Here is a 24,679-nt window from a genome sequence, read left to right as displayed (position 1 = left end):
ATGCCCAGCATCAATAAAAAGTTATGACTGGGTAGGTCCTCTAGGGAGATGCTGAATCTGGACTTAATCCCTCTGGGAGGAAAGGATACACAGGATACATACATAATAGAGGGAGAGTAGTCAAAGCTGGGAGTAGGGACTAGGCTGGGAGGTAAGGAAAGAGAGCCCGTGATATGCTATCCCACACATCTCCCACACATCTTAGGTAAGCTGGAAAGCCAAGCCCTACTTACCCTCATACCTTCACTCTCAGTTAAGAGCTGAAGTGTGGCCCAGAGTAGACATTCCGGTATGCAGGCTGGAACTCAGGAACTACTCATAAGTGCCAGGGGTCTATTGCAGTAGTATGTTTGGAAAATACAGAGGCCAAAACATCACCAGCCATTCAGCAACACAAAAGAGAACATACCCTTTGAAATATTCCAGACTTTCAATCTAAAAATTCAATTCCCCCTCCCCAAAGCACACCATATAGAGAAGAGAGTGAACTTTTGTCACAACTAGAGATACAGGAAAGGCTAAGAGAAGTAATTTACCTGCAAAGTTTTAGGCAGGAGTCCTGGCTTCTAGTCACAGCTGTATCTATTGTGAGTACCTGGATTTTGGAAAGCCCAAGTCATGTCTCCAAGTCTGTTTCTTTCTTGGAACTTTCCTCTCTAGGGACACTTCTGGAAGGTTCTCAAATCACATTAACAGCTGAGGTCAAAAGATTTCATATATTAACTCTAATAATTCTAACCAAGTGAGCAATGCATAACTTTTCATTACAAAATCTTTTGTTTTCTTGTTTGGCATCAGATCTCCTGCCATTAGCTTAGACATGATTATAGGAAAACATGTATAATTTGCAATTCAAACTGCCTTTAATCTTAAAGGGATTTCCATGGGCGGAAGAAGTGGTAGAAAGTCCCCTAGCTGTCCCTGACACAGCCTGCCACTTGCTCAAGGGATCTTAACTCATAAAGGAGGAGCGCTGTATAGCTTTAAAATGACTTCATTCCCATATTTACATATTTTTAATAGGGCTATGATGAATCTCCTTCCGCTTGACTCCTATTTTGAGCTGTGATATTTTAATCTCCATTCTTGCTGCAACTTAGCAGATGAATGTGCAGTGTGACAGAGCTCAGAGGAAATAGTATAAATAAAGCAAAGTGGAGCTATGACATCTCACATTTTATAGCTTTTTTATTGTAGCCGAAGCATAAACAGAGCACAGCTGTGTTATACTTACCGCTGTGAGCGCTCCCTCAGTCCTCACCCCCTATTGCTTTTAAAAAGACAGTGCTCTTATTCAGAGAGCTTGGCTGCGGGTAACATGGCCCCACCAGAGGAGCCTCTACCCCAAACCTCTCCACTGGAGGTGTTCCTTCCCTGACAGATGTAGATTTGTCATGTTGCATATCATCCATCTAACTAAAACCAGTATACCAACCTCAGGCATGGTGTGCAGCCACAAGGGCATACTGTTCAACCTATTGGAAGATGACTCCACAACCAAAATGATAATACTCACTCCTTCTTAGCACATACATACTGCACCCAAATAATTTACAAATGCTCTCTTAACAGGAGCCATGCAACTAGCTGGAAGTATTCAAAGCAGTGCACTCTCTGAATGAAAGCCCCTTAAAATGAGTTGTATTTTTCACTTTCAAATTAACTTAGTTACGTTCGGGTAGAAGTTGGAAATGCCAAGAGGCTCAAATACAGTGAGAGTAAAAAGGTAGTATTGAGATGTGTGAAACAATTCTACAAACTCATAAAATCGTCAGGTTTGGGGGTTTTTCAGGCTGGTTAGGTATTTCCATAAATCCAAAGAAAACAGAGAAAGATGAACAGCAAGCACCTTCTACACCCTGACACGAAGAGTTACGTACGCAGAGTTGATTAGCCCAAAATAAACACCTGACCTAAGTGGAGCCAATCAGAGTCCTTCCCTGAGACATTTTATTTCAGTAGAATGGAAACACAGCAAGCTATAAAATTCCGAAGCTGTTATCAATGGAGACACTTCTTCCCATCTGGAGAAATTTCCGTCACAGTAAGAAAAAGTAAAGCCCACATCTAAAATGACAAGGAGACAAGAGAAATGGATCAAACCCTGACAGAGTATGACTACTTGCTAACTGCTCCCGAGGCCCATCCACATTCCTGCTCTTGCCCAATCTGGTGACTTACCTTCCTCGGATTCCTTTACTCAACAAACTCCAGCTTTTATTCTTAAGCTGCCGCAAACTGGGTTTTATCACTTACAAAAAACGAATCCTAATTATGACACCTTCCAGAAGAGATTCTTTTTCAGTTATGTTAGGAGGTATTCTTCCTTTTTTCAAATGCCACCACACTATGTGTGGGAAGGAAGGAAAACCCTCTGGGCTTGCAGAGGAAAGTGTAATGAAAATTCAAAAGACACATGCATCCAAGTGAAAAGAATATAGGGGCATAGCAGCCTATAGGCCGGTGAAGTGAACTGAAAGACAGGAAGATTGATTTGCATCGTCATTAACATGCAAGGAGAAAAGCACAAAAACACAATGACTTCAAGAACCACCTCCATTGACAAACGTAATTGTTTCGAAACAACAGGCCCAATTGGGCTACCACGGGGGCAAAGTTGGTATCCCAAGCTTCTCAACTATCTATCCGCCCGCCCGAAGTTGCTCTTCTGCCAAACTCATTGTTTACCAGGCCGCCAGCCCAGCCCAGGGATCTGATTAGCAATTTGCACTTTTGTGAGAGGATTAACAGAATTCCTTTGTTTTGATGTCGGATTATCAAACTGCATCTTTAAAGAGGTGTGACCTCATCCAGATTCATAAACCTGCTCCCTTGAGAATGACTTGAATTTTACTCCACTTGCGCAACGTATAATTTCATAAAGGAGTCAGTGTCAAAACATGGTACTCAATTCTTGATGTGTGCGAAGAACCACATTTGTAATGTAAATAACCTCAGAAGTTTTGTGATATTTTAAAATAACCCATCTGGTGGGAAAACAATGATTTTTCAACCCATTTGGTTCCAGCACTAGTAAATTAGTGTGCATCTAGCTCAGAGAACCCAGAGATAAACCCCATTCCCAAACTGGGACTTTTGGTGCTTATATGTTCAAGGGCAAGTATTTTTAAATGTCCCATCCTCCTGACATCTTTTTTTTTTTTTCTAAAGAAAAGCAGAATGCACAGGACTGTACATTGAAGAAAACCAAAGAATTTAACGACTAGGGTCAAAATGGTAATGATATCAAATTGTTTGCACTGCCTGATTTATATGTCCAACTTCATCCAAACATAAAGATGACTAAGAAAATTACAGTAAGAGTTTTGTATTTATAAGTTTATCCAGTAATAGGCAACAAATCTAAAAGAAAGTCCCTGAAATTTCCTTCAAAGTTTAAAAAAAGTCAGGGATAGCGGGTTGCAGGGGTGGTGAGCATCTACAGGGCAGTATGCAAAATATTGAGAAAATCTGTCTTCAGACTCTGCACTAGTGTGATTTTTCCTTGAGTGGCAATCACCAGGAGAATGCATAGAAGCAATCCAGCCCGTGCAAGGCACGCATTAGTGGTGTGAGAACCAGCGTCCCAGGAACTACATAAATACCCATTCAGCTACAAATGGCAAAAGGGCCATCTGGCCATGAGAAATGCCCCCAAAACCAGACATTATGGCAGGTCATGAGGTGGTTTTACTTGTTGACAAACTAAAAATCAAAACAAACCAGCAAACCAAAACATGTTGCTTCATGAGGAGGAAACAAGCATAATTTAAAATGTATGTTTATTTTTAATACTAATACAGATTATTATTACCCAACATTGATAGATTTGGGGATGTTTCTTTAAGTTAGGGAACGACAGTTACAGGGAGAGTGTCCTGGGGCACTCTGATAAAGTGTAAGGTATGTTTGTCGGTAAGTACAATACATACACACATGACTATTAACTCAATGGTTCTAACGGATGGCTGTGTGGATTAATGAATTCACGTGGAAAATCTTATTTTAAAAGACTCAAGTCATGTACCCCAATTTATAGCCAGTAAATGTAATAAGAGCCCAAACTTTTCTGAAAACTCCAACTGGGCATCCTATGAATCCCTCTTCACCAGCCCTCTCTCATATTTGAAAATTGCCCTTCCACATGGATTATTTGCTAACCTTGCCTTACCAGCTAAATTGGAACTATCCTTAAAAAGGAGGATCATGTCTCTTAACAGCCTCATACAGCAACCTGCACACAGTCTGCTGTTCAATATAAGTTGGGTTAATCCAAAAGACTTGTGGTTAATAGGGATGTGATAGATGTTACCAAGCAGATAAACACATTAGGGAGAGTAGGAATGAAAATCACAAGTTAGTAAGAATTTGACTATACCCACAAAGCTGCCTACATGGAATTAAAGAAGAAAGCAATGTGCATTATTAATGTCTCTCTAGCCATAAATACAGAACAGCAGCCAAAATCAACCTTGAATCATTCATTTATTCAACATATATTTATTGAGTATCTCCATTGGCTAGGAACTATGTTGGGCTCTTGAGATAAAACAGTAAACAAAACTGTAAATAAAACAAATTACTTGCCCTCATGCAGCTAATATTCTACCCGGGAAGACAAAAGATAGACAAGATAAGTGAACAGATATAGACTATGTTAGGGAAGTGCTAAGGAGAAAATTAAAGTCAGTGATGAACGAAAGTACTTAGGGGAGGGCTAGATGAAAATGTAGATGGAAGAGACTGAAGGGCCTCACGGAGAAGGGACCATTGGGTCCAGACCTGAAGAAAGTGCTAGAATGACTCATGTAGTATCAGAGCAAGGACACTGCAGGCAGAGGGAACCTGGCAAAGTGCAAAAGCCCTTTCAGGGGTGGCACCTGGCATGTTAAAGAGCAATGGGCAGTATGGCCACTGCAGAGAGAGTGAGGGGAGAAGAGCAGATGAAGGCAGCAGGGATGATGAAAGACTCGGGTTAAGCAATGGAAAGAAAGGATTTTCCTTTAACAGTAGCAAAGACTTCCAGGGGAGCAGGTGTGGGAGACACATGTGGGGCTCATTTACATGCGCCAAGCAGAGTTGTCAAGCAGCCGTTTGATGTGTGTATGGAGTGCAGGACAGAGTTTACAATGTAAAGGAAATTTATATTCTCAATTTTTTTCTTCATGATTTTCAACCCATTTGGTTATTTGGTTATTAAAAGTAGTTATTTTCAAACAAGTCTTTGTTTAATAGACATGACAGAATTTGCAGGGTCATCAATTATGGTCTCTTAAAAAGTACAGAAATCTTTATATGGCCATTTGGTTCTAATAGAGACAATTCCTTAAAACTCATCATGTACTGATCAGTCATAGGCAGCTAAATGCACAGTGTCAGTGCATGTGACGAATGCTAAGGTAATAGCCTAGGTTTGGTGATCCGACTTGATATATGATTAGAGTTTAGATAATCCAGAAGAACAAATATTTAGCACCATCTCTGAGTGTGTACATTTCATATTTTTCCAGGAATGGCAAGAAAACTTACACTTATGCTTGGAGGGTCAGACCTCATGCTGAATTTTCAGTTTCATGTTTCATCTTTACGATTTATGTGGAATTTTGAAGATTAAATGTTTTAAACTTTTTACTGATTTATCTGACATTCCCTCCAAATTATTACATAAAATTGACTTTGGTAGCTGCATTTAACTTTATAATCATTATCATATCACCATCATCACAGCTATCCTTTATTAAGCTCTAATACATGCTAGGCCTTGTGTATAACTTTTATAATACTACAGACCAGGCCCTGTGTATTATCTTATATGTCTCAAATCATTTAATTCTAATATAAACCCTGTTCTAATATTTCTTATACTAAAGCAAGATGTCTCATGAAATTAAATGTGTTAAGTACAGAAATTTCTCCTCCCTCATTGTGAAACCAAAAAAAAAAAAAAAAACAACAGTGAAGAATGAAACAACATACATAAATATATGGAATTGGAAGCCCTTGGGAAAGGTGTAGTCCTTGGTACTTGTCATATAACTGGGAATTGCCTATTTGAAAAATAATCCTGTCCCAAAATAAATGTGCCTATCTAGTGAAATGCCATCCATTACAATGAACTGAAAATAATTTTAGTTGCAAGATAATAAAAATTAGTTTGTAAAACTAAAGAACAAGTATATTAAAACAATGAGCCTTTACTAAAGAGTAAAATCCACTGTACAAAATATTAAGGGGAGGAACTTGAAGGTAATTTCTAAAAATCCAAGAAACCTTTAGTCAAGTATTTATAATATATATCGAGATGTCCAGAAATAAAATAAATAGGAAAGTATACTTCCACTGTCTTGAGTATTTCTTCCAAATCCTACATCCATTTAAGTTGGCAGGGCATACCGGTGGTTTATTTGGATATTATCCACAATTGTAAATGAACATCTTCCCTATTTTGGAACTGGACCAGGTAAATGATTGTAATACTATATACTTAATGTAGCAGATATAAAACATGGCATAAAGTAAACGTAGTAATTTTACAAAACTATAAAACTCATCAAATAACTTCTCTAAAGTCTTCCACATACACAGCCTACAAACTATGGGGGTGTTGAATGCAGCATCCCCATTAATACAGTAACTCCTGTAATTTTCCATTCTCTTCTCACATCACTTTGATCCCATCCCTGGAGATCCTGTCTCTGCAAAAAGAGTGCGGAGAGCCCAAAGCATGCCTTCTGGGCAAGCACAGAGTAAGGGTTCCACGGTAGATCTCTCTCCCCCTATAAATCCCAGAGGGATCCTGGTCAAACATGCAGGAGAAAAGACACACATGCCTCTTTGACAGTATTCATGCTCATGCAAGCCGACTCTAATTTTTTTAGAGGGAATATTAAAGTGCCATCTTGTTACTGTCATTTTAAACTAAAAAGGAAAGTAGGGCTAATAGACATAATCAGTAAAATTGTTAAGCAGGCAAATTTTATTTCTCCAAATCCTACATCTTCTTTGATGACAAGCTTCTTTCTTTTTCTTATGCCAATTCTCTCCTCAGACCATCTCCAATCACATTAGAGTCCAATTTATTTGTCCAGTAACGTTGCTCTTAAGGCAAATGACCCCATAGTTACATTCCCTTTGCTTTCTCAGTGCCATCAAAATGTACCTAGCCTTGAACTTCCAAGATTACAGCTTGCCCAATAACAATACAATTGCTACCAATATGCTGTTGGTGAGAGGCAGAAACTTGGAGTTGCAAGGGAACATTCAGAGGTAATTAATTCAATCATTCAGTTGAAACTGGAAAGCGCTATGCAATTCCATTCTCATCACCTTGGATTCGGTACAACTATTTCCAGAGATCAAAACTTAGTTCATTTTGAGGCAACAAATGCAGTTTTAGCTTTCCTCTACTGGTCTCAGTTCTAGAGCCGCACACAAGCACTTGTGTTTCACATCCAGATGCAAGATCCACCTTTCACTGAGCTGTGCCCAGGGTTGCTGACATCTATGACGTATCAAAGGCTCCCTTCCTTCCAGGCTTCTGGTTGGGTTTTAAAAATGGGAGGCATCAGCAGGGTGTTAAAAGAAGAGTGAGGTCAGGAAATGGATTTCTGCAGCTCCCTCCGGCAGGTGCCTGTCAGTGTCTGGTGGTGTCTCTCTAGTCGGGTGAGCCTCTCCATGTAGCTCCTCTCTCCTGGTCCCTTGTGCCTAGAGGTGGGGACAACCCCCAGCTTTTACGATCTCTAGAGTACTGTACCAACCCTTGTTAGTTATTTTTAATAACAGCTTTACTGAGATATAACTCACATAACATAAAATTCCATACATTTTTAAAAATACAATTCAATTGCATTTAATGTATTTATAAAGTTGCACAACCACCACCACAATCCATTTGGGAACATTTTTGTCACTCTAAAAAGAAACCTCATGCATACTAGCAGTAATTCCCCCTTTCTTCCCCATACCTCAGGCCCATAAGGCAGGCACAATTATCTACTTTTTCTTTTCTTTTTTTTTTATAGATATGGCTATCTGGACATTTCATATACATAGAATCATACAATATGTGCTTTCTTATGACTAGTTTCTCTCACTTAGCATAATATTTTCAAGATTCATCCATGTTGAATCATGTATCAATCCCTCACTCTTTTTAATTACCAAGTAATACTCCATTGTATGAATATACCACATCTTATTTATCCATCCATCAGTTGATGGATATTCGGGTTGTTTCTACTTTTTGGCTATTATGAATAATTCTGCTATGAACACTGTGTAAGAGTTTTTGTGTGGACAAATGTTTTGTGTGGACATATGTTTTCATTTCTCTTGAATGAACCTAGAAATCGAATTGCTGGCTCATAAGGTAACTCATGAGGTTTAACCTTTTGAGGAACTGTCAAACTCTTCCAAACAGCCATCCATTTTACAAACCTATCCAAAGGGTGTGAGAATTCTAATTTCTCCGTATCTTCACCAACACTTATTACTATCTTTCTTATTGCAGCTATCTTAGTGAGTGTGAAATGGCATCTTATTGTTTTCTTGGCTTTTCTTAAAATGCTCTTTACATGCTTATAACTACTCCCTTTATTAAACTCCTCTCAAATCATTTAAGGCCATCTTCTATTTCCTGCTGCACCCTGATGAACTAACAGGCCAATCCTTTTTCATATTTTTGAAGATTCTTTTGACATCCATCACAAGTTTCTCTTTTTCAAGCTAAACAACTCCTCTTTATAGGAAACTATTAGTTGTTGGATTATTCCCTCCCCATCCAATTCACCAACTTTAGACATTAAATTGTCAATGTCTTTCAAATTATTTTACACATTGGTGATATATGTGAATCAACCAGTTTCACCAGGTGATTAGCTCTTTGGTTATGGACACTGTATTTCTTCTATAGTGAAACTACCTCTTGTTTGAGCAGCTATGTCTTACTGTTGGCTTACAGTGAACATAAAATCAATCAGTATATCTTGATAATGGACTACCAATTGAGATACCCCCTATCTGTAACTGAATGACTGATTTAAAAATTACATGTAGAATTACTTTTATGCTATTAAATTTAATCTCATTAAGTTTTGGCCAACATTGAACCTATCACTGACTTCCTGAGCACCAATGAGATCGAATGTGCCACGTGTGTCCCTGCCCAAAAAGGTAATCAAAGAGTTAGTTCCCTTCTTCATCAAGCTCTTAATAAAAATAATGAGAATAAGTCAATGAACTGAATGGATGGCACCTGACTGTGGACTTCTCTTTAGGTTGATAACCATATACTTATCTTTGTACATAAGGTTCTTCAGCATTTAATCCACATTACCATACTGCCAACAAACCAATTTCCTTCCTAATTTTTCAGAATTTCTTGATCTATTATAAAACTACATTTCATAACTGATGATATCTGCTAAACAAGATAACTCTATTAAAAAGAAGTAAGTTAATTTTGCATGATTAGATCTGGCTTCTTATAAACACTGTTTCCCTTCTAAAAAATGATCTACATAATAACACAATCTAGATTTTTGTTAACATCCATAAAACATACCATTTAAAAAGTAAAATTTTTCTCCCATATAAAATTCAGGGTAATATTTTTTCATCTTGAGTCTTCTGACACTTTTCTTCTATACACTATTTCAAATTTTACCCACAATGGGTCTTCAAAAACAACTTCTAATTAGTAACCACCTCACCACCACCCCCTTGGATCCTTCCCTAGTATGAATGAGTAAATTGTGGGCACACTGGCCATTCAGTACTTGAAAGTAAAACATCTAAATACCACCACTGACTGTTCCCTTTTCCACACTCTTCCACTCAAACGATCAGCTAGAGCTCTTCTCATATATGAAATATATATCATTTGATTGCTTCTCAGAAAATCCACTATTCCCACCCTAGTACATATCAGAAGTGCCACTCACTGAACTACTCCATGGCCCCCCACCAGGTATCTCTGCTCCCACTTTTGTCCCCCTACCGTCTACTCCCCACACAGTAGCCAGAGTAGGTTTTAAAAATGTACTTTTGACCAAGTCAGTCCCTCACAACCAGCTTCCCAGCACCCCTAGGATACAATCCAAGCGGCCTGACCCCAGTGTCCTCTTCAGTGCCACCGCCCTAATGCTCCCTCCCATGCCCGCCACCCACTCCCCTGCTTTGACTACGCGGCTTTCTTGCTGTTCCTGGGACGTGACAAGCTCAGGGTCTCTTCTGAGTTTTCACCTTTGCCACTTCTCTCCCTAAAGGTTCCCCAAAGACCTTCTCACGATTCGTCATCACTCGGGCCTCAGGTGTTGTCTCAGAGAACTCTCCCTGGCCTCTTCATCTACAACAGCACCTCCTCTGGACTCCTAACTTGACTCTATTTCCTTCATTTGGTTCGTCACTATCTTGAAGTTTAATGGCTTATTTCTATCTTCACCCCCTAGAATCTAAGCACTTTCAGAGCAGGTGCTTTTCCTGTCTTGATCACCAATATATTTCCAGGATCTCTACTATTAACCAACACACAGTGATCACTCAAAAAACATGTTTTTAATGAATTGAATGAGAAGCCTTAAGGAACCAATTTAACAATACAAATTCTCATCTTGATAGAACCGGCGCAAACATCTAGGACTAAGGGCAGCTTTGGCAAGTCTTCCGCTCATACCGTGCCCGAGGTCCCCCTGGCGAGAACACGGTCTTCATTCACTGACTACATCAGTCAACAGACCAACAGGTCCAGTCTGAATCTGCAGGTATCAGAGAACTACAGCACATGAGAGCCTTCCATCTCAAGTGTGGACCATGTGTATTTTTTTTCCCTATCTTCACCACCACGCTCCCAATTATAATAAATGAATAAAGTAGATTTAAGCTAAGGAAAAATAAAGCAAAACTGGAAGCTGGCGAAAAGCAAAACCACTGCCTGGGGCAGCCTGGGACTGATGGATGATGACAGCGAGCAGACAAATAACTGGTCCCCATTCTACACTCTGCCTCCTAAACAAATTAGCAAGCTCATCAATATACACGCGGCATTTACATTCTGCAGCAGCAGCTGCTGCAGAGTCACAACACTGACTTTTTGGGTTGTGGTCTTGCCGATGGGACACAATTATAGGCCAGTCAGGGTTGGAGATAAGAGAATGACAGCCCAGTATTATAGGAGAGGCTCTGCAAGGCCTTCGAGGATACACAGCCTGAGGGTCACCTGCCCTGAAACCACCGCTTGCCACCGTCCCTCCCCCAATAACTAGATGTTTGAATGATAAGTGAAAAAAGTTCATTCTTGGGCTGATAATTAACTGTGTAAAACGTGCAACAAAACATTAAGTGGTTAAGCAGAAACTTATATGTAAGATACATAATCTTATATCTGGATAACGCTTTCAAGCACAGTCCTTTTCATAAAAACTCGGATTCAGTATGGAAATTATATTAAACAACGGTAAAAGTCTTCTATTCTTTAAAAAATTATGATACAATACTCTCTTCTATTCTACATGAGAGGGATGTTGTCCTTAATCTTCAAAGAGGAGAGAAAAGATTAGACCCAATACAACCTACATAACACACCAGATAGAATACATCCGTCCCTAAAAGTTTAAAATGAAAATGGCAAAGGAGTTTTTATGATTGATTTTACAAGGAATGGTTTATATGCACCTACATGAAGATAAAGATGGTGAAATACTCTTGGTAAGTATCCCGCACTGGGAGAACAAAAACCTGCCACAATACACAATGGTATTTCAGAATGGAGACCCTAACCACTACTAATTAATCAGGGGAAAGGTAACTGAAAGAAAATGGAAGAAGGAAGAAACAGACTGCTTGAGTCTATTTCAGTCATCTTCTCCTGAGAGCCCTGAGATCCTTCACTTACAGGAGAACCCCTGCACTCTCCTCTGGGTAATCATGCCCTTCATACTACGAGGCACCGAAGAGCAGAGGCATCCCGAGGGAACACAGGCCTGCCGCACATGAGAAAGAAAAAGAGAAGGTCCTCAAGAACGTTATGGTAGCTGAGAGAAGGCAAGCGACAGGACAGAGACGAGCCGGGCAGCCATCAGCTTCCCATTTGCCTTCAGCCAATTCTACTGACCTCAATCACTGGTGTGCAGCGGCGGCGGGGACCCCACTCCTACTGGGGCTGCCATTCCTGGCTGACATTTGTTGACTGTCCAGACCAAGCTGAAGAGCTGGCTACTGCTGGTGACAGTTGTCAAGGTTCTTGTCATCTGAAGAAGTCTACAGGGTAGGTGTGGTTGTTTCCTCTGCTCATGAGTGTTTGGTATGGATCTTATTAAAGCCAACAGGCTGTGAGAAAACATGTCATTCTTTCGGGGGCACATCTAGAATAGTACCTGAAAGATGTCCTCTTGTTCACATTTCCCTTAAGTTAAAAGTGAAAGCAAATATATGGTAGAAGGGCATTATTTCAAAAAACAATAATGGTATGCTTATTTTTACACAATCATGAGATTTGTATTGGCTTTCTGCAGAAATCTAAACTCTTTTTTTTTAAATTATGACAAACCTTTTCACAAGATGGTGGCCTTCAGGAGGCCAGAGATAATTTTCTCTCCCCTACAATAATGCTCAATGATCTCACAGATTCTCCATAAATGCCTGTTGGTTAATGAATATCTACCAACGTCAGCGAGATACTGATGATTCTCCCATTTTTCTTCCTGTCACTCATTATACCTTTCCTGAAAAAGAAACTTGTTTTAAATGATCAGTCCCTTTCTTTTTCAGTGATTAAGTGCTTTATCTAAAATAAACCACCACAGGGGTGCCGCTGCAAGGCCACTCACTCAGGCACAGACCCTGGAGGAAGAGAGAAGATAACAGAACTGTACTTAAAAAAGAACAAAAAGCAGAGAAGCCTTCGAAGCAGCCTAGAGGCCACAAATCAGTGTCTAGTATCAGCTTTCTACAAGGTTCAACCAAGGGAAATCCTGAGAGAAGAGCCATTTTAGAAATGAGGGCATTAACGGTGACTTGTAAGAGGTAGAAATAGTAAGTAAAAAGAAAAAATTCCCTATTGCCCCCTGATTTGCTGTGTGACTTCGGATGTATGAGAAAGTTCTCTGTGCCTTACTCTCCTTATTTAGGAAGCTGGTGGGAAAAAAAAAACACTGAATTTCATTAACTGTCAATAATTCTAATAGGATTACATTAAATATTTCTACACTTGGTGACCCTTAAAATTTCCAGAGGGTAGCTAGCATGATGAAAATAATTAATGTTCTAGCATTCTCCTTGTGGAAGTGAACCAGTAATAATTCAGATTCAGGATTGCTATCTCTCTCATTCTCTCTCCTGGGGTCCTGGAAATAAGTAACTTGTGTCCTCTGTGGACCCTGACAGGCTGGTGGCTTGTCACACTCCCACTTTCAGCCTTCAAGAACTCTCAAGCAAAACCCACCTAAGACAGGGATTTCCTGAGGACTAGCAGCACGACCAGCAAAGCCTTCAGTTCAAGGGTCACATCATCTCTCCCGCTCCCCTGATGTCTCTGCCTGGCCCGCCCTCAGAAGGAAATGCCCTCTTTATCTGGAAGAGGTTGTAGGCTGCTATGAGAAGGAGTTAGGGGAGGGAGGTTATTGGTTGCAGCTAGGGATACATCCTCTTGTGTCACGGAAGTTGGAAAATGGGTCAGACATAATGCATTTGGTTAAGTGTCTAAACTGAAAAGGTGCTATTTTATTTTAAATGGCATAGTCTTTACAAAAGCTAAGGTTACTGGTGCAATGCTCTCTCATTTGAAAACGTATCAGGGACATGCCCTCTGAGGGTCAGGCTTTCATTTGCTGATGTTAATTCTCAGCTGCCTGCTTCTCGTCCTTCATCGTACCCTGTGTCTTAGCTGGGCACGCTCCTGATTCCCCGCTACATCTAGACGGTCCATGTAAATAGTGTTTATGTTAAGGAAGTCATGTTCAGTGTGACTGGAGCACACAGAAACTGATGTTGTTGTCACTTTAGATTAAGCTCTTATTTTAGTAAAGGAGGCAATTGGAGCAGGCAGCTGAGTGGCCGAATGAAATATTCAGCTCATTTCATTTAGAGCTGCCCGGTTTCCATTGTTCATGCTGGCAAGGCTGGTTAACCCTGTTGGTGCCAGCACAAGAGCAGCCCCACCTCGCCCCCGCGCCCACACTCAGGCTTCTGCCAGCCAACGCACTGTAGGGCCTCTGTCAACATACCTAGCGACGTAGAAACAGTCACGCCTGGGAACGTCTTTGTGAACTCATGTCCATTTGTGTGCCCACAATACATGCTTTACAAAGGGGCTGTCTGTACATACGCAGAGTGTAATCTAAATCCCCAGGTACAGCGGAGCACAGAGAGGCTTCAGACAGAGCTTCTGGGGGGACAGCTAAAAATGTTAATACATAAAATGTGTTTACCAAAGGACGGTGTCGGTCTCAATTCCTTAAAACACTGCAAGTACCACCTGTGACAAGGAGTTGTTTAAAACACAGGTAGACACCATCATCCCACAACCATCAACTTGTGACAAACATTTTTGTTTGAAATTTACTGGGAAGGACTTATGCTTAGATAGTCTTAAGAATATGTTGACTAAGAGTGCCATTCCTGAAAGTGCCACTGACTAATTGTGTCCTGGCCACTTCTCAGTATCTGAGGTGCCTGTTCAGAGATTCTCTTACCAGGACATTATAATCCAAGTGACCAAGTCTTCTAGCTTTCAGAATGTTCTTTTTCCCCCACTTCTCTCCTTCCTTCTTCCTTCTTCTTTTTTTTTTTTGACAAGTTAAACTAGAAAAGGTGGTTAAGGGAAATAATAAAGTAAATATTTCCATATGTCAAATCCCTGGTTAAATGGAAGACTTTTAACAGTTTTTCACCCATAAGAAAATGCTTTGTAGACTGAATGATTTCATCACCTCAAGAAATGACTGATGCAGTTTATACTATTATGAATGCATCATGTATTTTTTTCTTTATTGATGGATATTATACAAATAAAATTTCTCAAATATCTGTGTTTTTAGGGCATATACTGAGATGGTAGAAATTCTTTTTAGCTACAACTTACAGATTACTTAATGTCCTATAAAGTGTCAGTCATTAATGAACAGAAGTAACTAATTGTTATTATGGAGATACATTCAACATCAAACACATAATAGGTTACAAATATACACTAGGCTCTATGCTAGGCTAAAAGTGACCCTTAACCTTTACAGTATGTAAATATTGAATATGTATTTATTCTGTGATCCAGGTTTTATGGGGGCTGAAAGCTTATGTAAGTTTAGAAAGAGATTATGATTTTTAAAAACTGAACATGAAGTGTTTATTTACAGTAAAAAATCCCAACAAATTACTGCTTTAAAATGCTGAGAATTATTGCAAACTTCACAAAATTGGAAAAAAATATTCTTATTAATTAGCTCCCCGACCACAACTAATGCTTTTTCCACTATAGTTGTTGGCTACATAGTCTTTGATTGCCTCTTTGTAAATACCATTTTCTATAGAGAAAATAGAAAGATAATCCATTCTTTTATCTTGTATGTTTAGTCAAAATTTGTTTTTTACTATTCATAATTGGGATTCAGAAAACATGCAACTGCACACACTTTCTGCCCTAAAACCACAGATATTTGAGAAATTCTATTTATGTAATATCCATCAAAAGAGAAAAATCATATGATGCATTAATATTAGTATAAAGTACATTAGTCATTAAATTCCTGACAGGAAATAACTTCTATTGTGACTGGACATTCATAGAAACCATATCCTCTGTTTATAACATTACACATCTAATTACAAGAAAAGTTTTCTACATGCATTCTTCTAGCTCTGCATGTTCCAAACCTAGTTTCTTCCCTCAACCTGCATGTACAGTAGGATGTGCGTCCATGGGATGTGTCCCTAGGACAATGCAGCCCCTGGCTTCTCCTCTGTGGGGCACAGTGCTCTAGTGAATTGGTAAAGTGGACCGTCATCAATAGCTTCCCTATGAATGGAAGTGTTTGCAAACAACATAATTATATCCCACTTTATTTCAAATCAAGGTATCCCCTATTAAAGGAACTTTATTTTAAGACAGTGAACCCAGTTGATATTTAACAAGAATAATTGGAGAATTCAGTGAAAAGCAGAATAGCGTTTGGAGCAAACTTTGTTCTTGGAATTATAAAACTGTTAGGATCAATTTTCTAAAAAAAAAAAAAAACAGACCTTTTATATCTAAAGCATAAACAAAATTTGCAATTGAATGAATTTTTAAAAATTGTTACATATTTTATCAGCTAAAAAACAAGAGCTTGCTGAGTTAGCTACTGGCAGGAAGACCGTGGAAATATGCTCTTGTAGTCATGTTTTCCAAAGAACCTACAGAAATAAATAAAAGAAGGAAATAATTCTGAAATTTAATTTTGGTGGAGTCTTCCCTTGTGCTCACTCTCAGAAACAAACATATTGCAATCTAATAATATATTATCTCTAAAAAATGCACATAGCTTAAATATTAAATCAAAATATTCTGTATTAGATCATTTAAGAAAAGTTTTCCATATATTTTAAAATAAGGTTTTCATATTGAGTTTATTCATTTGAATTATCTTTGATTATGCATTAGGAAGATACCAATTCTTTATACCCATGTTGACTAAAAAGGTAAATGTAAACTTTCAATCCAATTGTCAGTTCCTAAGAAATCCAATCTATAATTCAGCATACTCATGAAAGTAGCTAAACTTACCCATGTTTCAACAGACTTCTCAAACTATTCATTAAGAGTTTAAAGGAAAAATTAGTCTTAGGTTTAAGAATCAAATTCCAGTTGAAACTTTCAAGAAAGACAGTCCAGTTCTGAAGTGGGTAAAATGACCTGCTTATTAGCTTGTTAAATTTTCATATCTTTTCATTTTCTTTTTTTTCCTTCCTCATTCTTTTCCATCTTAAAATCATAGGAACTGGGTGGCCTTGACACACAAACCATTAGCAAATAAAATATGAATTATAAAAAATATTTCAAGACATCAAGTTTATGAGAGACGGTGGAAAAAGAATTAAACCTTTCTGGAAAGTTGCTGAGCAACAGCAAAGCTGAATCCAAAGTACAAACCCCCAAAAGTTAGCAGAAATAGATGTTAAAGAACAGAACCAATTATAGTCAACAACAGGGAACATTCAAAGTCATTCTAGTACCTATATACCAACAGACCAAATTTGGACCTGAGAAATCTAGTTTCTTGTTTCACTTCTCTGATCTCTTAATCTAAATACACAAAATGCTTCATGGAAATAGTATTGCTACTCCAAATATACCAATTCCATTGCAAATACAGAATAAAACCACCCACACCTCACACAAAACACACACACGTGCATTTTGGTGAGTGGTTGGTAGATTTGCCATAGGTTCAAATAAAGTATGCAACACAGCTGAATCATTATCAAACAAAATATTTTAACAAAGCCTAATGGAAAAAGAACTTATAAATGACATTGTCTAAATTGGGTTGGCCCAGTATGGCCTGAGGTCCAAATCTAACTCACTGCCTGTGAAGTAGGAATGGTTAAATGATTGGACATTTACAATTAACTTGATGATAAAGAACATAAATTTGAACTTTCCTCCCCAAAAAGAATTCAGTTTTTCTCATTATTAGACTTCCAGTATAAAAAGTTGTTAATTATTATATTTTGTACAATGTCAATAAAAATTTTGTAGAAATTTTTTTCTCTCTTAAAGTACTTACATAATATCCTCAGTTTCACCTCCTACATTATGAAGTCTAAAATTTATTTACTATCTTGTCCTTATTAGAAAGACCTTTGCAAACACCTGGCCTGAAACAATCTGATCTACAAAATTGTTTTAGCCTCATCTATTTCTAACTTTTTGAATATATATACATATTTATGCATTTAGAGTGTATAATGTAACTACTTACATTACATTTTAGTGGGAACATAAATTTGTGCAGCCACTATGGAAAACAGTATGCAGTTTCCTCAAACAATTAAAAATAGAAATATCATACAATCCAGTAATTCCACTTTTGGGTATTTACCAAAGAAAACAAAACACTAATTTGAAAAGCTATCTGCACCTTTATGTTCACTGAAGCATTATTTACAGTAGTCAAGATATGGAAGCAACTCAGTTGTCCACCAATAGATGAATGGATAAAGAAGATGTGGTATGTATGTACAATGGAATATTACTCAGACATGAAAAGAATGAAATCTTGTCACTTGCAACAATATGGATGTATCTAGGAGTATTATGCTAAGTGAATAAGACAGAACAAGACAAATATCATATGATTTCACTTTTATGTGGAATCTAAAAATAAAAGATCTACGACTGCCCCCTAATGCTCCCTAAATCACTACCAGGAAAAGACCACAATAATTACCCCCTGAAAATAGATTCCTATGGAGCGCTCACAATAATGGAGGGTATTTATCTCACTCCATATTAAAATTTAAAGGATGTATTGATTTTACCCTATAATATAGTTTGAAAAAATCTAAATTGTCATGCCCAATGTTAGTGGGAGTGTAGAAAAGAAAACCCATTTATACATTAACTGTAGCCATATTAAATGACACAATCTATCCGGAAAGGGAAATTTGGTAATAGATAACAAAAGCCATTAAAATACTCACACACTTTAAAACAGAAATCCACTTTTGTAATTCCAAAAAAATAAAACAAACACATACATAAAGATATTCAATGAACTATTATTTACAACAACGGTCAGCCCCTACCATTTTTATCCCTGTTAACAGCCCTATCACTCACCAAGCTTCAGAAATGAGAAATCTTGGCACCATCCTCCCCCTCTCACCAAGAGCCAATAATTCCCCTTTAGTGTTCCACATCTTTTCTTCATTTCTACAACCAATATCTAGGTTTAAGAAACTGCCATTTCTCTTCTGGATTACTAAAAATATCATTTGGGGGCTGTATCTGTAAAGTGAGGCCTAAGCATATACAATTAGGGGACCCTTTTAAAGAAAAATTGTGAATACAAAATTTTTGTCACCAAGGCCACCCAACGTGGAGAGGAGCATAATGAAGGGTGATCATACAGAAAGAGAAAGTACTCATAGCTAATTGAAGTTAAAAATTCATACTTTCAACAGATTTTATAAAAACATCACCCTGAGAACATATCTGTAGGGTCCCTACTAAAATATTGTTAGAGGCCCATGCAAGCCAAGCATTTTTCTACTTAAGCTGTATTTCAGCTTTGTGGTATATCCGGCTCCTTATCAAACTCTTAGTTCCTAGGGTTTGTAATTTCTAAGCCATCCATCCAATCATACTGATGAAGATTCATTTTCTTTCAATGAAATTCTAAACATATTCCTTCTGCACTTGAAAACCTTTCTTGCCAATAGGATAACTGGCACAAATCTTCCATGGCATCACCTCCACCTCCTTCCTCAACCTCATTCTGTGGCTTCAGACGGGTGGCACTGTTTACAGTTTCGTGTATGTTGCTTCAGTCATCCCATACCTTAATGGATGCTCTTTCCTCTGACCTGACCAAATAGATTTTCTTCTCTTTTCTGGCTAACCAATTTCTACTCATGTTTCCCTCCCAGCTGACCTGGTAAAGGCTTCCCAACCTGATCGCAAGCTCTTTGGCTCACTCTCTTTCAGTACCACACTTACCGCCTCCTGGAAGGACTCATGCACCCTGTGTTTCCCCTGATAAATTAAAATATCCTTCAGGGCAGAAACCTTGTCCTCACCATCCTATTTCCCAAGTGCCTCCATTTAGCAAATGCTCAATAATCCTCCGCTAAAAACAACGAATGCAAAAGGAAGGAGGCAAGTTTATCAGAAGGTTACTTTTGTTGCTTTCAGTTACTGGTATTGTTGGCAATTTTTTACCCTTTATTTTAAAATATTTTTCTTACGTGACTGTATTTGTTTTATAACGGGAAATCTAATCTACAATAAAATGTTTCTTTGAGGTTTACTCTAATTTTCATTAGATGTGCTATCTAATGCTCTTAAAACTCTGCACATCTGTGCCAGGCTTATTTACACGGCCAACAGTCTACTTTACTTGAAATCATGTTTAGATACCTATACATAATTAGCTAACTAAATATCATTAGTACAGCTTCATTAAGTGTATTTTTCTTAAATATTTCTCAGTACGCATATTTCTCGCTAAGTGAGCATCTATTAGAGTTTTGGCAAGAAATATCTTATAATGGACTTACTTCTGTAGGTATATATTGCAAGCACTAACTGAAAGGAATAATAAATTTTTTTGCCATCTGGAATAAAACTGATGAATACTCTAAGACTCAAATTATATTCATATGCATGAAGCCATGTTTCCGAATCACTACTACAGTTCTTATCCCCCACCTAGGATGTGCTGAAGAATTGTTTTTAAATGGAAAATATCCACAATTATCTGATAAATCCCCCAAGTATAATCCTCATTAAAGAACATATTTTAATCTTTTTTAGTAAAGCTATCACTATCATTATCCAGTAAATGCCAGCAGGAACTTTATAGCAAACATTTTACCCTTTTCTTTTGTATGATTTAAACATGTTGTTTCATTACACATTGTTTGTATATGCTCTATATGGAGATTATATCCACATGGCATATTTAGATATGACTACAGGTCAGGGGCACTGAAAATGCACGCCATGGGCCACAGGAGTAACATCACCAAAGTGGAGTTGATACCATTTTAGTAGTTTCAGAGACATTTGAATCCTGCCATAATCTATACCTTTACTTCAGGTATAAATTAATTTTCTAGCCTACGGTATGATGATATTACATTGGGCCTCTCCACATTCTTGTTTCTTCTTTGTATAAGGCATGTTATTCTGAGTTCATGTGATGTCATACTTTGTGTCTAAGTATGAGCTCCTTTCCTGGGTGAAGCCATGCCTCAGCCAGCCTGGTTTCGTTGTTGAAAGGAAAGAGCATTGTCCTCTCTGTACAAGCTGGTATGCAAGAGTCGCCTGAGAGGAAGTGCAGCACAGCAGAAGGAACACAAGTTGTAGAATCACACAGTCACGATGGAGAATCCCTGCCCTGGCATTTCAAGGTCTGTGTGACACTGAAGTTACTGAGTCTCTTTGAATCTGAGCACTGTGAGTTAAATATGCCCCTTCCCCCAAATTCATATGTTGAATACCTAACTCCCAGTATCTCAGAATGTGACATTTGAAGAAAGTATCATTGCACAAGAAATAACAAAGTTGTTGGCGAGGGTGTGGAGAAGAGAGAACCTGTGAGCACTGCTGATGGGAATGTGGACTTATACAGCCACTGTAGAAAACAGTATGGAGGGTCCTCCAACAATTAAAAATAGAAATACCGCACAACCCAATGAATCCACTTTTGGGTATTTACCAAATACCCAAAAATTATTTTCAAAACAATAATTTGAAAAGATATATGCACCTTTATGTTCATCGCAGCATTATTTACAGTGGCCAAGATATGGAAGCAACCTAGTTGTCCATCAATAGATGAATGGATAAAGAAGATGTGGTACATGGACACAGTGGAATATTATTCAGCCATAAGAAGAAAACAAATCCTACCATTTGCCACAATATGGAAGGATCTAGGGGTATTATGCTAAGTGAATAAGACAGAAAAAGACAAATATATGATTTCACTTATATGTGGAATTCAAAAATCAAATAAAAAATTAACACATAGGCAAAAACCCAGAAACAGACCCAGAAACATGGAGAACAATCTGATAGTCGTCAGAAGGGAGGGTGGGGGAGGAATAGGGGGAATAAGGGAACAGTATAGGTGAGAGGGTATAAACTTCCAGTTATAAAATAAATTAGTCAAAGGGATGAAAAGTACAGCATGGAATATAGTCAATAATATTGTAATAACTTGGTATGGTGAAAGATGGTAACTACACTTACGATGATCATTTTGTGATATATATAAATGTCATATCGTATACATATATAAATACATATACATATACATATATAAATGTATATCTGAAACTATTACTATGTTATCTTCAGTTATAAAAAAAAAGAAAATAGGGTCATTGAAGATGTAATTATTGAAGATGAGGTCATTAGTGTGGGCCCTAATCCAGTATGACCGTGAGAAGATGACCATATGGAAGCCAAGAAGGGGAGCTGAACAGATCCTTCCCTCACAGCCCTCAGAAAGGTCCAACCTGCCAACACCTTTATTTCAGACTTCTGTTCTCCAGACTGTGAGACAATAAATTTCTGTCATTTTAGTCTCCCTGTTTGCAGTATGTTGTTATGGCAGCCCTGGCAGATTAATACAGCTGGTTTCCTCAAACGTCAAATTCTTAATATAAAGGATAGATTAAACGTCACATGGGAGATACCCAAAAGAGGGTAGGCAATATTTTCTATCATATGAGGAATAATAATTGAAGTGTTTTCTTTTCCTTGAATCTTGCTTCTTTCCCCATTCAGTCAACCAAATTGCTATACTCTGAGTTATAGAGTGGGGAAGAGGTTGTCTATTACTGGTTTTTGAGTTCAAAAGCCTAAGACCTTCTGAGAAACTGGAATGATTCCCCCTATGTAGAAAAGAGACTTAGAAGAAAGCCTCCTATGTATTAATTAAGCTTAGAGCATATTTAGATCCCTTGGGTGGAAAACAAGAGAGTCAAGGCATATATAGACACATTAGTGGGTCCAGCACCAAGGAAGGTGGCTGTACCTTTACCCTTTGCCACACACCACCCATCTTCCTACGGGGTTCAGAATGACCAGAGGTTAGACTGAAAGATTCAACTGAGGCTTCTTCATTAAACAAAAATGAAATTCCAAAGTAAAGGGCCAGATCAAAATCCAGATTTTAAAAGAAAATCATGAGAGTGCTGAATGGCTCTAAAACCCAACAAGATCATGTAAATGATCAAAAGAACAGAGATGAGAAAAAGCTTTCTATAGAGGTTTTTGGACTGAGCTATTGCTCTACGGCAAGTCCCACCTCCCCTCAAGCAAGACAGATGGAAGGTGATACTTTTACTCTCTCAAGACTTTAAAAAGGCTTCAAAAGAATAAATCAGACAGATTAGCTGTGTCTCCTGGAGTTTGGGAAACCCAATAGACTGCAGGCTGGCTCACATCTTGGAAATAGGGAGAACGAGAGGGTCAGGCTTGGAGCAGCTCCAGAATCTGAGAAGTACTCACACCCACTCCTGTCCATGGCGGCTCCTAAGACGCGAGACTTCATGAAGCAGGTGTGGACCACGGATGCGAGCCAGCCTGAAGCTCACGACAGCCACCTGGAAGTATGCTTGCTACACCAAATGAGCGTTCACGTGGAAGGTGAAAACCAGAAGCTGAGTGGGGAGTGGATGGCTGCAGAAACAGTCCTTCCCAAGTCAGGAAAGTTGAAGCCAGATGAATCCATCAGGGGAGCCACTGAAGTCCCACAAAAGTGGCCAAGTAAGTGTCAGTTTTAAACATCTGCCAGGCCCAGAAAGCACAGAGCCAACTTAACATAGCACCAGTTCAAGGAAGAAACATCCCTAAGCCACTTACGTCCTCTTCTTTCCCATGTTCCAACTCCTTAGGTTTTAGCAATAGCAGCTAGCAGGTGGGTAAGGAGGTGACAGATAAAATGAGAAGGAAAATGACACACTGGCTCCCAAACCAAAAAATGGGCCCCAGATAGAGGAGGGGAGATTATCTGTTGTTGAATTAACTTCCAAGCTACCATTGTGGTCTGAGATCAGCCATTCTAATTTCTGAATGATTTAAACTATTGGGAGGATTTTTTTTTTTAATCTAAAAGTAATCCTATTAGGTATGGAGCCTACTTGAGACCTTATATTTTATATAAAGGCAAGAGAATACCCACCCCCACCTTTCCCAAATCCTTTTTTAAGGAACAAAAGTAAATTATGTTTTGATTGATTTCCTAAGTTGTTCTTGTTCGAAGTACTATGACAAAAGGAAGTAATACTTCTTTTTGAAGGGAAAGTATCTTCTTTCTTGGATGGAATCTGGACCTTAGAAGTGGCTGAGCGATCTATGCAGTCAGATGGACCTGAGCAGCCTTTCAAAGGACCTCTGCACTAGCATGACCCAAAGGCAAAAAACAAGTACTATGTGCTTCAGAGTGGCATGTGAGGGGAAGGGCTTTGTGCCACCCGAGAGTTTCTTCTGGTTTCTCAGGAGCAATAGCATGCCCCTGTGTGCCCAGGAGGTACCCGGATGAAGGTAAGAGAAGGAGAACATTAGTGCTCGAGGAGGTGTGTCTCAGCACACAGGGATGGGAGGGCAGATGTGTACAATGGAGAGATGACAGCCTAAAAAAGAGGTGAGTCACCCCTCAAGAGTTTGGAACCTTATAACCTTACCTAGAACTTAGATGCAACCTTGGTTTGCTTCCACATGGTTAAATGGAAGATCAAAATATAATTTAGATTTACCTATAAAAGAGTAAAGTGGCATTTCTTGCACACTTAGTGTGGAGTTAGAGACATACCTGCCACATGCGGAGAAGTCTGTCCAAGACTTCTAAGGATCCTCTTGAAGTGTGTCTTTACACTGAAGACCGATCAAAAAACCTAGAAGAGAATCAGAGCTAAGTCATGCAGAGGCAGATTCGTGGTATGAAAATATCAACTCTTGAATCTCAGCTGTTTG

The 24,679-nt window shown here is 38.5% G+C and overlaps 1 protein-coding gene across 15 annotated transcripts in view; it reads right to left on the bottom strand.

The window, feature by feature from the left end:
• SOX5 (SRY-box transcription factor 5) overlaps positions 1–24,679 on the bottom strand; it is a 938,132-nt gene that overhangs the window by 781,326 nt on the left and 132,127 nt on the right. For 14 of the 15 annotated variants that reach the window (XM_073222260.1, XM_073222259.1, XM_073222256.1 and 11 more), the window contains one exon: positions 24,519–24,600. The exons of the other annotated variant lie outside the window; for it this stretch is intronic. The gene's annotated coding sequence lies outside the window, so the exon portion shown is untranslated. The remainder of the gene's footprint in view (positions 1–24,518; positions 24,601–24,679) is intronic. 15 annotated transcript variants of the gene reach the window in all.

This window comes from Manis javanica, chromosome 15 (genome assembly GCF_040802235.1).
Source record: "Manis javanica isolate MJ-LG chromosome 15, MJ_LKY, whole genome shotgun sequence".
Classification (NCBI taxonomy): domain Eukaryota; kingdom Metazoa; phylum Chordata; class Mammalia; order Pholidota; family Manidae; genus Manis; species Manis javanica.
The sequence above is the reverse complement of the archived record's forward strand: the minus strand, read 5'-3'. Positions and strand labels throughout refer to the sequence as shown.